Here is an 11,088-nt window from a genome sequence, read left to right on the forward strand (position 1 = left end):
CCAGATGAACATAGATGTAAAAATCATCAACAAAATATTAGAAAACCAAAATCAACAGTACATTAAAAGAAATCATACACCACAGTCAAGTGGGATTTATTCCAGGGATGTGGGGTGGTGGGGGCTGGTTCAACATCCACAAATCAGTCCATGTGATGAACCACATTAACAAAATGAAGGATAAAAATCATTTGATCATCTCAATAGACGCAGAAAAAGCATTTGCCAAAATTCAACATTTATTTATGATTTTTAAAAGCTCTTAAAAACTCTTAACAAAACAATTATAGAAGGAATGTACATCAACATAATAAAGTCCCTGTGTGACAAGACCATAGCTAACATCATACTCAGTCGTGAAAAGCTGAACATCTGAACATTTTTCCTCCAAGATCAGGAACAAGTGATGTTCCTTGTTCAAGTGGAACAAGAATGTTCACTCTTACCACTTTATTGAACATAGTATTGGAAGTCCTAGCCAGAGCAATTAGGCAAGAAAAAGAAAAGGCATCCAAGTTGGAAAGAAAAAAGTAAAACTGTCACTGGTTGCAGATGATATGATATTATACATACAAAACTCTAAAGACTCCATCAAAAAACTGTTAGAACTAATCAGCAAGTTAAGTAAACTTGCAGGATACAAAATCAATACACATTTCTCTACACAAATAATGAACTATCAGAAAGAGAAATTAAGAAAACAATCCCATTTACAAGTGCATCAAAAAGATAAAATACCTAGGAATAAATTTAACCAAGGAGATGAAAGACCTGTATATTGAAAACTACAAGATGTTAATGAAAGAAACTGAAAAAGACACAAATAACTGAAAACATATTCCATGCTCATGGGTTGGAAGAATTAATATTGTTAAAGTGACCATTCTACCCAAAGCAATGTATGGATTCAATGCAATCCCTATCAAAATTCCAATGGCGTTTTTCACAGAAATAGAATAAACAACCCTAAAATTTGTATGTAGCCATAAAAAACCCTGAATAGTCAAAACAATCTTGAAAAAAAAGAACAAAGCTGGAGACATCATACTCTCTGATTTCAAACTACTCCAAAGCTATAGTAACTAAAACAATATATTGACATAAAAAGACACCTAGATCAGTAAAACATAATAGAGAGCCCAGAAATAAACCCATGCATAAGTGGTCAATTAATTTACAATAAAGGAATCAAGAATATACAATGGGGAAAGGACAGTCTCTTCAATAAGTGGTTTTGGTAAAACTGAACAGTCACATGCATAAGAATGAAACTGCACCTCTGTCATAGACCATCCACAAAAACTAACTGAAAATGGATTAAAAGCTTGAATGTAAGGCCAAAACCCATAAAACTGCTAGAAGAAGACATAGGCAATAAGCTACTTGACATAGGTGTTGGTGATTTTTTTTTTAAATATTACTTATTTGGCTGTGGTGGGTCTTTGTTGTGGCAGGCAGGTTCCTTAATTGCGGCTCATGAGCTCCTTACTTGTGGCATGCATGTGGGATCTAGTTCCCTGACCAGGGATCGAACCCGGGCCCCCTGCATTGGGAGCATGGATTCTTAACCACTGCGCCACCAGGGAAGTCCCCAGTGATGATTTTTTGAATCTGACACCAAAAGCAAAAGCAACAAAAGCAAAAATAAACAAGTGGGACCACATCAAACTAAAAAGCTTCTGCATAGCAAAATAAACCATCAGCAAAATGAAAAAGCAACCTACTGAATGGGAGAAAATATTTTCAAATCATAGATCTGATAAAGGGCTAATATCCAAAAATATATAAAGATCTCATACAATAGCAAAAAACAAAGAGTCTGATTTAAAAAATGGTCAGAAGATCTGAATAGACATTTTTCCAAAGAAGACATACAGATGGCCAACAGGTACATGAAAAGGTGTTCAATATTAGTAATCATCAGGGAAGTGCAAATCAAAACCATAATAAGATATCACCTCAGACATTAGAACAGCTATTATTAAAAAAGACTAGAAATAACAAGTGTTGGTGAGGATGTGGTGAAAGACAAACTCTTCTGTACTGTAGGTGCGAATGTTGCAGCTGCTATGGAAAAACGCTATGAAGTTTCCTCGAAAAACTAAAAATAGAACTACTGTATGATCTAGCATTTCCACTTCCGGGTATTTATCTGAAGAAAATGAAAACAGTAATTCAAAAGATATATGCACCCTCATGTTCACTGCAGCATTGTTTAGCCAAGATATAGAAACAACCTAAGTGTCCATCGATACATGAATGGATAAAGAAATTGTGATATATATGTAATGGAATATTATTCAGCCCTAAAAAGAATGAAATCTGCTATTTGGGAGAACACGGATGGACCTTAAGGGTATTATGTGAAGTGAAACAAGTCAGACAGGGAAAGATGAATACAATACTGTGTGATCTCTCTCATATCTGAAAAAAAAAAGTTCATAGATGCAGAGAACAGACTGGTGGTTGTCAGAGGTGGAGGGAAGGTGTGGGAGAAATGGTTGACCTGTTTTATTGTTGCTTTTTTAAAATTTAAATAAATTGTTTTTTTTAAGTGACTAAGAAGGTAAATTTTGTATTATGTGTTTTTTGCCACAATATAAATAAATAAATAAATTGTATTTCTTGGGATGATGATAAAGTATTGGAGATGAATAATGGTGGTGGTTGTACAACAGTGTGAATGGACTCAATGTCACTAAACTTCATACTTCAAAATGGTTAAAATGGTAAATTTTATGTTAGGTATATTTTACCAGAGTAAGAAAGATAAATAGTAATAAATTTTATTTAAAGTGCCAGTGTGATTTTATCACTTTCATTATTCTGTGAAAAACTTTGCATTTCACGTTTCCGCATAGGCCACTCTAAAGCTAAGATTTCTTTGAGCCTCTCAGTTATTTAACTATAGTTAAACATAAATAAGTTGTATTGTTAGGGAGCTGTTCAAATCTCAACTAAAATCTGTAGAGGCAAATTTCATTTCCAAGACTCATCATAACGTTATGCAAAAAATCTTTCAGTGCCCACAGAATTCCACAAGGCACCTTACATGCATATTATGTTCCATTCAGTGAAATCACTAGATGATTACCTTACCTCATCAGTGACTATCTCATTTCAGGATACCCATTTTGTAGTTATATTCAAATTCATTCAGTAGTTGAAAATTTGTTTAAAGGCATTTACTGTAATAGGTAGTTACTCATTTTTTTTTGTTTTCAACTAATAAACATTCAGGTTTTAAAATAATTTTAAAATTTCCTTTTAATATGTTCTAACAGTTACTTTTTAAAAGTAAACTTTAAAAATTATTTATTTTATTATTTTTAAAAATATTTATTTATTTATTTGGTTGTGCCGGGTCTTAGTTGCGGCAGGCAGTCTCCTTAGTTGTGGCATGTGAACTCTTAGTTGTGGCATGCATGTGGGATCTAGTTCCCTGAGCAGGGATTGAACCTAGGCCCCCTGCATTGGGAGCATGGAGGCTTAACCACTGTGCCACAGGGGAAGTCCCCAAAATAATTTATTTTAAACTTTGTGGTACATATTTCTTTCTTTTTCAAAGAAATAAGCTATGTAATTTATCAAAACAATTATTATCTACCCTCTCCTTATCCATTTTTAAGTAGTCCCATTATTTCAAAATTCAAGTGAAATATTTGCTTAAACCTTTCTTTAAATGCTAAGTTGTCTCCTAGAGATCTTTCACTTCCTTTTCCTAGTTGAATGTTTGATATTTAATGTTTCTTCAGTAGATTCCACTTTGCTCTCTTTCTCTAATTTTCCCTGACTGATCTTTATGTTGCATGTTACATAAAGACTATTTTAAGTATATTCATAATATGTCACAAATCCAGTATCATACGTCACATAAATTGTACTATGCAGTGGTTTTATTTCTGGTGAGCAATTTGTGAGGCATAATATTAATTATGCAATGCTTTTAACAGCTAAACTTTTAAATTGTGTATTTGTATGTGTGTGGGGAGATATTTGTGATTTACACTAAAGCACTCAGAGCTGCCCAGGCAGCCCTTTTATTCATTCTCAGTCAACTCCCACAGCTCTTGAAGCCCTACACCCTACTTCCTCATTCCTAGAGAAAATAGAAGTTACCTAGTTTCAACTTACCCCTTTCCAAGTGAAATTTGGAAATCACAATATCCTATTCTCATTTGTTTCTCTCCAATATTAGGTTTCTTAATTCTCTCCAAAGCTAAATCCTCTCCCTGTGATCCTCTCCATTCTTTTATCTCTTCCTAGTCTTGCTGTACAAATATTTCCTCTCCGTTATCTGTCTTCAGTCTTTCCCTCTCCACTGACTCCCCTTATCCTACTAAATGCTCAGGACTCCCACAAGCTACTGCACAGGCCCATTTATTGCAACCCACAACGCTCTGACTACTGGCACATTTCTCCTAAAAGGACCTCCTAGTTGCTAAAACCAACGACCTCTTAGTTTACATCCAGCTCAATCTTTCCTTGGCTTATGACCCTTTTCAATAAATATCCTTCTTCCTGAAATCCTCGCCTTCCTTAGTTTTGCTTTTAAGTTGAGGTGAAATTGACACAGCATAAAATTAACCATTTTAAAATGAACAATTCAGTGGCACTGAGTACATTCACAGTGCTGTGCAACCACCACCTCTGTCTAGTTCTAAAACATTTTCATGACCCCAAAATGAAACCCTGTACCTGTTAAGCAATTGCTGCCCACTCCTCCAACCTCTCAACCCCTGGCAACCCTGAATCTGTGTTCTGTCTCTGGATTTACCTATTCTGGATATTTTATATAAATGGAATCATACAATATGTGATCTCTTGTATCTGGCTTCTTTTTTTTTTCCTATGCTTTTGATTACGTTGGATACCTCATATAAGTGAATTCATACAGTATTTGTCTTTTTGTGACTGGTTTATTCTTCTTAGCATAATATCCTTAATATTCATCCATGTTGTAGCATGTGACAGGATTTTCCTTCCTTTTTAAGGCTGAATAATATTCCTTTGTATTTACCTACCACATTTTTTTTTTTTTTTTTTTTTTTTTTACCTACCACATTTTTTAAATTTATTCATCCAAGGACATTGCGCTGTTTCCACATTTTGGCTGTCGTGAACGGTGCTGCTATGAACATGTGTTTACGTGTATGTGGAGCAATATCGCTAGATCATATAGTACTTCTGTGTTAAACTTTCCGAGGAAACACCAATGTATTTTCTACAGTGATTGCACCATTTTATATTCTCACCAGCAATGTACAAGGGTCCCAGTTTCTCCATATCCTTGCCAACACTTGTTATTTTCCTTTAAAAGATTTATTTTGCTAATTTTTAGCCATCATAGTGGGTGTGAAGTGGTATCTTGTGTTGGTTTAGTTTGCATTTTCTGAAGATGAATGTTGTTGAGCATCTTTTCTTATACTTATTGGCTATTTATATGTCTTCTTTGGAAAAATTTCTATTCATGTCTTTTGGCCACTTTTTAGTTGGGTCTTTGTCTTTTTGTTGCTGAGTTGTAAGAGTTCTTTAGATCTTCTAGTTACTAGACCCCTGTCAGATATATGAGTTACAGATGTTTTTTTCCCATTCCGTAGGTTATCTTCTTCCTTTGGTTTTAAAACACTGCTGTCTGCTATTTTCCTCCTAGCTCTCTTTCAAGCAATAAATTTATTCAGTAGGATAATTTTTAGCGCCCAGTATATTGTTAGTCACTGTTTTAGGTAGTGGAAATAAAAATACAAATATTGGGGCTTCCCTGGTGGTTCAGTGGGTGAGAGTCCGCCTGCTGATGCAGGGTACATGGGTTCGTGCCCCGGTCCGGGAAGATCCCACATGCCGCGGAGCGGCTGGGCTCTGAGCCATGGCCGCTGAGCCTGCGCATCCCGAGCCTGTGCTCCGCAACGGGAGAGGCCACAACAGTGAGAGGCCCACGTACCGCAAAAAATATATATATATATACAAATATTGTTTACTCTCTGACAACTTTTGATTTTTTTCACTGTCCTCTATATTTCTTTTAATGCCTTAGTGTGAGCATTTTCTGGAGTTATGTTGCCTTCTCTGCAGAGGCTTCTTGCCCCTTTCTATTTTCCCAGAGAAAGCCTATTTAACCTTCAGGGCACAATTTTAACATCAGTCCCCTGGGAAGATTCTGTGATTTCACCAGGAAGAATCGATTACTCCTTCTTTGCTCCTGTAGCACTTTATACATTTAACACAATATTATAGTCCTTACATTGCTTTATAATTGTTTATGTGATATGAGCTAGGATATGAGCTCTTTAATGTAGGGATCTTATCCTCATAGTTAATAAATCTCTCCCAAGCTCCCAGTAAAGTTGGGCACATAGCAGTTATTCAACAAATATTGAATGAATTATCAGGCCCTGATTTTTTTTTTAACTTTTCATTATGGAAACTTCTAAATTTATACAAAAATAAAGAGAACAGTGAAATGAATCACCATTACTCATCTGTCAGCTTTGACAATTATCATCATATGGCCAATGTCGTCTCATCTAAATCCCTTCCACACTCTCTCTCCACTGTATTATTTTGAAGCAAACCTGAGAAATCATTTCATTCAAAAATGCTTTTCTGATTTTTTTGTTGTTGTTATAAAGTACTTATTTATTTATTTTTGGCTGCGTTGGGTCTTCGTTGCTACGTGCGGGCTTTCTCTAGTTGCAGCGAGTGGGGGCTATTCTTCCCCGCGGCACATGGCCTTCTCATTGCAGTGGCTTCTCTTGTTGTGGAGCACGGGCCCCAGGTGCCTCAGTAGTTGTGGCTCGTGGGCTCTAGAATGCAGGCTCGGTAGTTGTGGCGCAGGGGCTTAGTTGCTTCGCAGCATGTGGGATCTTCCCGAACCAGGGCTCGAACACGTGTCTTCTGCATTGGCAGGCAGATTCTTAACCACTGCGTCACCAGGGAAGTCCCTTTTCTGATATTTTTAAAGGAAAGATTTGAACATTACATATAAAACTTCAGTGTACGTGGAATCAACTAACTAGAACTCTCTGTTAACTGTCCCCCAATTTTAAGAGAACAAGACAAATCATAAGAAATTATCTGTGATCTCAAAGCGTAAACAATTCGATTTAGTAGGTTCTAATCTTACAGCAAATCCAGAATAATCTTCTGAATTTCTACACTTAGAAAAATTCTCAGATGACAAGCTAACGTTCATTACACTGAGCTTAAAGGTATTGCAAGATCTAAATTATCACAGAAACAGCCAAGGTAAAGTATTTCACTTAGGCAAGAAATATAGTTTTTTATGGTAAACTTTAAAAAAAAAATTTTTTTTTTGTTAAATTTCATTTTACCAGAAAAATGTTTCATTATATTTAGATATAAAATGACACAGCTAGGACCACAAAGTGTTTTTTAATTGCATTGCATAATGAAGTACAGAGTGCTATAGGAGTATGGTTAAGAATATTGAAAATTACTACTCTTCTTTTAATCTGAGAAACATTTTTTGAGTTCTTTCTATTTCCTACATTACCTTTGGTGGCTCTGTTGGAAACTTGTGAAGGTCTTTTCTGATACATCTTATGATTACCACTTTGCTAAGCTACTATCATCTCTTGTCTACCTTTCATGATAGTCTTCTAATTGGTCTTTCTGCATCAGCCCTTGCCTGCCTCTGCTCCAAAGGTGAGAACAGTCCTTTTTAAAACATGTCAGATCCCATCACTCCTCAGCTCATAACCCGCTAGTGACTTCCTGTCCCACTAAGAGACAGCGTGCCATATTCTTAGTGGATGTGGTATTACTTACTAGGATCTGTTTTGGAAATTTGAGGCAAGCCTTTTGGGATGAACATGATTGAGTGGCATTTTGTATGTTGGGGCCTGCTAGTCCATCCTACAGATTCCCTTACCGTAAAGAATCGTCTCTCACCCTGTATGATGTTTAAAAATCAACTTTAGAGGTATAATTTGTATAAAATAAAATAGCCCATTTTAAGTGTGCAGTTTGATCAGTTTTGACAAATGTATACACCCGTGGAACCACCACAAATCAAAGTATTAAAGCATTCCCATCACCAGGAAAAGCCCCCTTGTGTGTCTTCTACATGACTCTTGGATGTCCTTTGGACATTCTTGAAGGTGAAAAACCTGTTTATGATGATTTGAGCCTAGAACCTAACTCCATTTATATATAAATACAAAATATTTTTTGCGTGATTTTAATGTACACTTGATCTTCCAGAAATGCAACTATCATAGAAGTTGAGGGAAGATGACACTCTAGAGTGTTCAGAATTTTACCAGAGGTTTGTCATTTAGAAAGTCATGTCAGAGATTACATCAGCGTCACCATTTGTGACATTTGAGGTTCCAAGGAAACACTCCTTTATTCTGCATTTGTAGCTGCCGCATTTATGGTGATTATAAAGGTGACATCTTTCTTTATGTTTTTTACAGTGTTCATGTCTGAACATTTACATATTGAAATAGATTTATTTTGTTATAGATTACTTTCATTTATTTCTCATTTATATGACAGGTTCAGTATTATATTGATTCTTTTGAAGTTAGGTGTGTAGATAAGTTGTATCATCTGTGAGGTTAATTTCAGGATAGTAAGAGAGGAGTATAAAATATTTGTTATAAAAAGAGAGTTGGGACTTCCCTGGTGGCGCAGTCGTTAGGAGTCTGCCTGCCAGTGCAGGGAACACGGGTTCAAGCCCTGGTCCAGGAAGATCCCACGTGCTGCGAAGCAACTAAGCCCGTGTGCCACAACTACTGAGCCTGCGCTCTAGAGCCCGTAAGCCACCAACTACTGAGCCTGCATGCCACAACTACTGAAGCCTTTGCACCTAGAACCTGTGCTCTGCAACAAGAGAAGCCACCGCAATGAGAAGCCCGCGCACTGCAACGAAGAGTAGCCCCTGCTCGCCGCAACTAGAGAAAGCCTGTGGGAAGCAACAAAGACCCAATGCAGCCATAAATAAAAATAAATAAATAAATAAATAAATAAATAAATAAAAGAGAGCATTGGGCCTGTCAGATTGGAGAAGAACTGTCCTATATATTCCAATCCTGTCTCTTTCCTCCCCTGGATTGCCGCTCTGATTGAATCTACTATTTACTATTCTCCTCCATGCTCCCTTGCTCTAGCTACACAGGCCACTGGCTTCCCTGCTGTTCCATGAAAGTTGCAGGCACCTCTGGATCCCTGTCCTCATTTGCTGTTTGTTTCCTCTGCTGGAATGCTCTTCTGCCACATATCCACATGGCCCACTCCCTCGCTTTCTTCAGCTTTTTGCTTAAATGCCACTTTCTCAGTGAGGCTTTCCCTGGCCGCCCTGTTTTAAATTGCATCTCTACCCCTCAGTACTCCTCATGTCTCTTCCCTGCTTTATTTCTCTTACAGAACTTATTAGTCTCTTGACAGGCTTACTTATTTATTTTTTTGTCATCTTTTGACCTGCCCTATGCCCTCTCCCCCGCACCACACTAACATCTAAATTTCATGAGGACAGGTGCAAAATGTGCGTTGGTGCTGGTGAAAAGAAAGTCATCCAGTTCCCCAGCAAACTGGCATTTGTTTTGATATGCTACATAGTCAGCCCTGGGCTCCCTTCTTATCTTCCAGCCTCGTATATTGTACTGGCTTCCCCAGCCCTTAGTCGTATTTATAAAGGCAGCAGCATCCCTAGAGTTTAGAATAGTGGCCAGCACACAGTGGGTACTCAATAAATATTTATTGAATGAATGACTGTCTTTAGAACGCCAAGAGGGGTGTTTTTGTTTGATTTTATTTGAAAGTTTGAAGCTTTAAATATTTTTAATTTTATATTAACATGGCTTTCTAGAGAGTAATACAAAGTATATTACCTAGAGATGTACCATTTACATTCTCTTATGTTGTAAAGGTTGGTTGATTCATAATTAGTTCTCTAAAGGTCCTATGGTATTCTTTTCCTCATTAAGAAGATTGATAGCTATAACCTAGTGTTATTTATAAGCTATACCCATAAAGCACACTGATATGTGTCCTACATATAGTATAATTAACCTGAATCATAAATTACTTATCAGTCATTTGCCTCCATGTGTTAGAGGCAATATATGGTATCTTTTTTAAGAATAAAACTGGGGAAACATTGTTAATACAAATATACTTTATTGATTTGAGCTCCTGCTATTTCAGAAATTAAATTAATTTTCTTGAACTGACCTAAAAATTTTAACCCTTGAATAATCTCCAAATAGAAGCAAATCAGTGGTGTAAAGAGGATTACAGGAGGATGATCATCCTATTTAAGAGAACACCTACCTATAAGTAATCATTTGACATAATCATTCATTTATTCATTCAAGCCAATATATATATATATTTGTGTGTGTGTGTGTGTGTGTGGTACGCAGGCCTCTCACTGTTGTGGCCTCTCCCGTTGCGGAGCACAGGCTCCGGACACGCAGGCTCAGTGGTCATGGCTCACGGGCCCAGCTACTCCGCGGCATGTGGGATCCTCCCGGACCGGGGCACGAACCCGTGTCCCCTGCATCGGCAGGCGAACTCTCAACCACTGTGCCACCAGGGAAGCCCCCAAGCCAATATTTTTTAAGCACCTGTACTCACCAAGCATGTGTCTGGAAATATAAGGGCAAATGAGGCAGAATCCCAGCCTAATACAAGCAAGTAAACAAATAGGTACAATAAAATGTCATGGTCACCAATATAGCAATCTTACAGGGGACAGAAAGGGATAGACATGGGATTGCAATGGTCATATCTACCTACAGAATTGGGAATGAGACAGAAAAGTCTTCAAAAAGAAGGTAACACTTGAACCAAATTTCTGGAGTTAAGAATGTTGTTGTGTGGGTTGAATGATGAGATGAAGATATTCTAGGCATAAAGAGCTGCATGGGGCTTCCCTGGTGGCGCAGTGGTTGAGAGTCCGCCTGCCGATGCAGGGCACATGGGTTCGTGCCCCGATCCGGGAAGATCCCACATGCCGCGGAGCGGCTGGGCCCGTGAGCCATGGCCGCTGAGCCTGCGCTCCGCAACGAGAGAGGCCACAGCACTGAGAGGACCGCGTACTGCAAAAAAAAAAGAGCTGCA

Source organism: Grampus griseus (genome assembly GCF_964374135.1).
Source record: "Grampus griseus genome assembly, chromosome: 9".
Classification (NCBI taxonomy): Eukaryota; Metazoa; Chordata; class Mammalia; order Artiodactyla; family Delphinidae; genus Grampus; species Grampus griseus.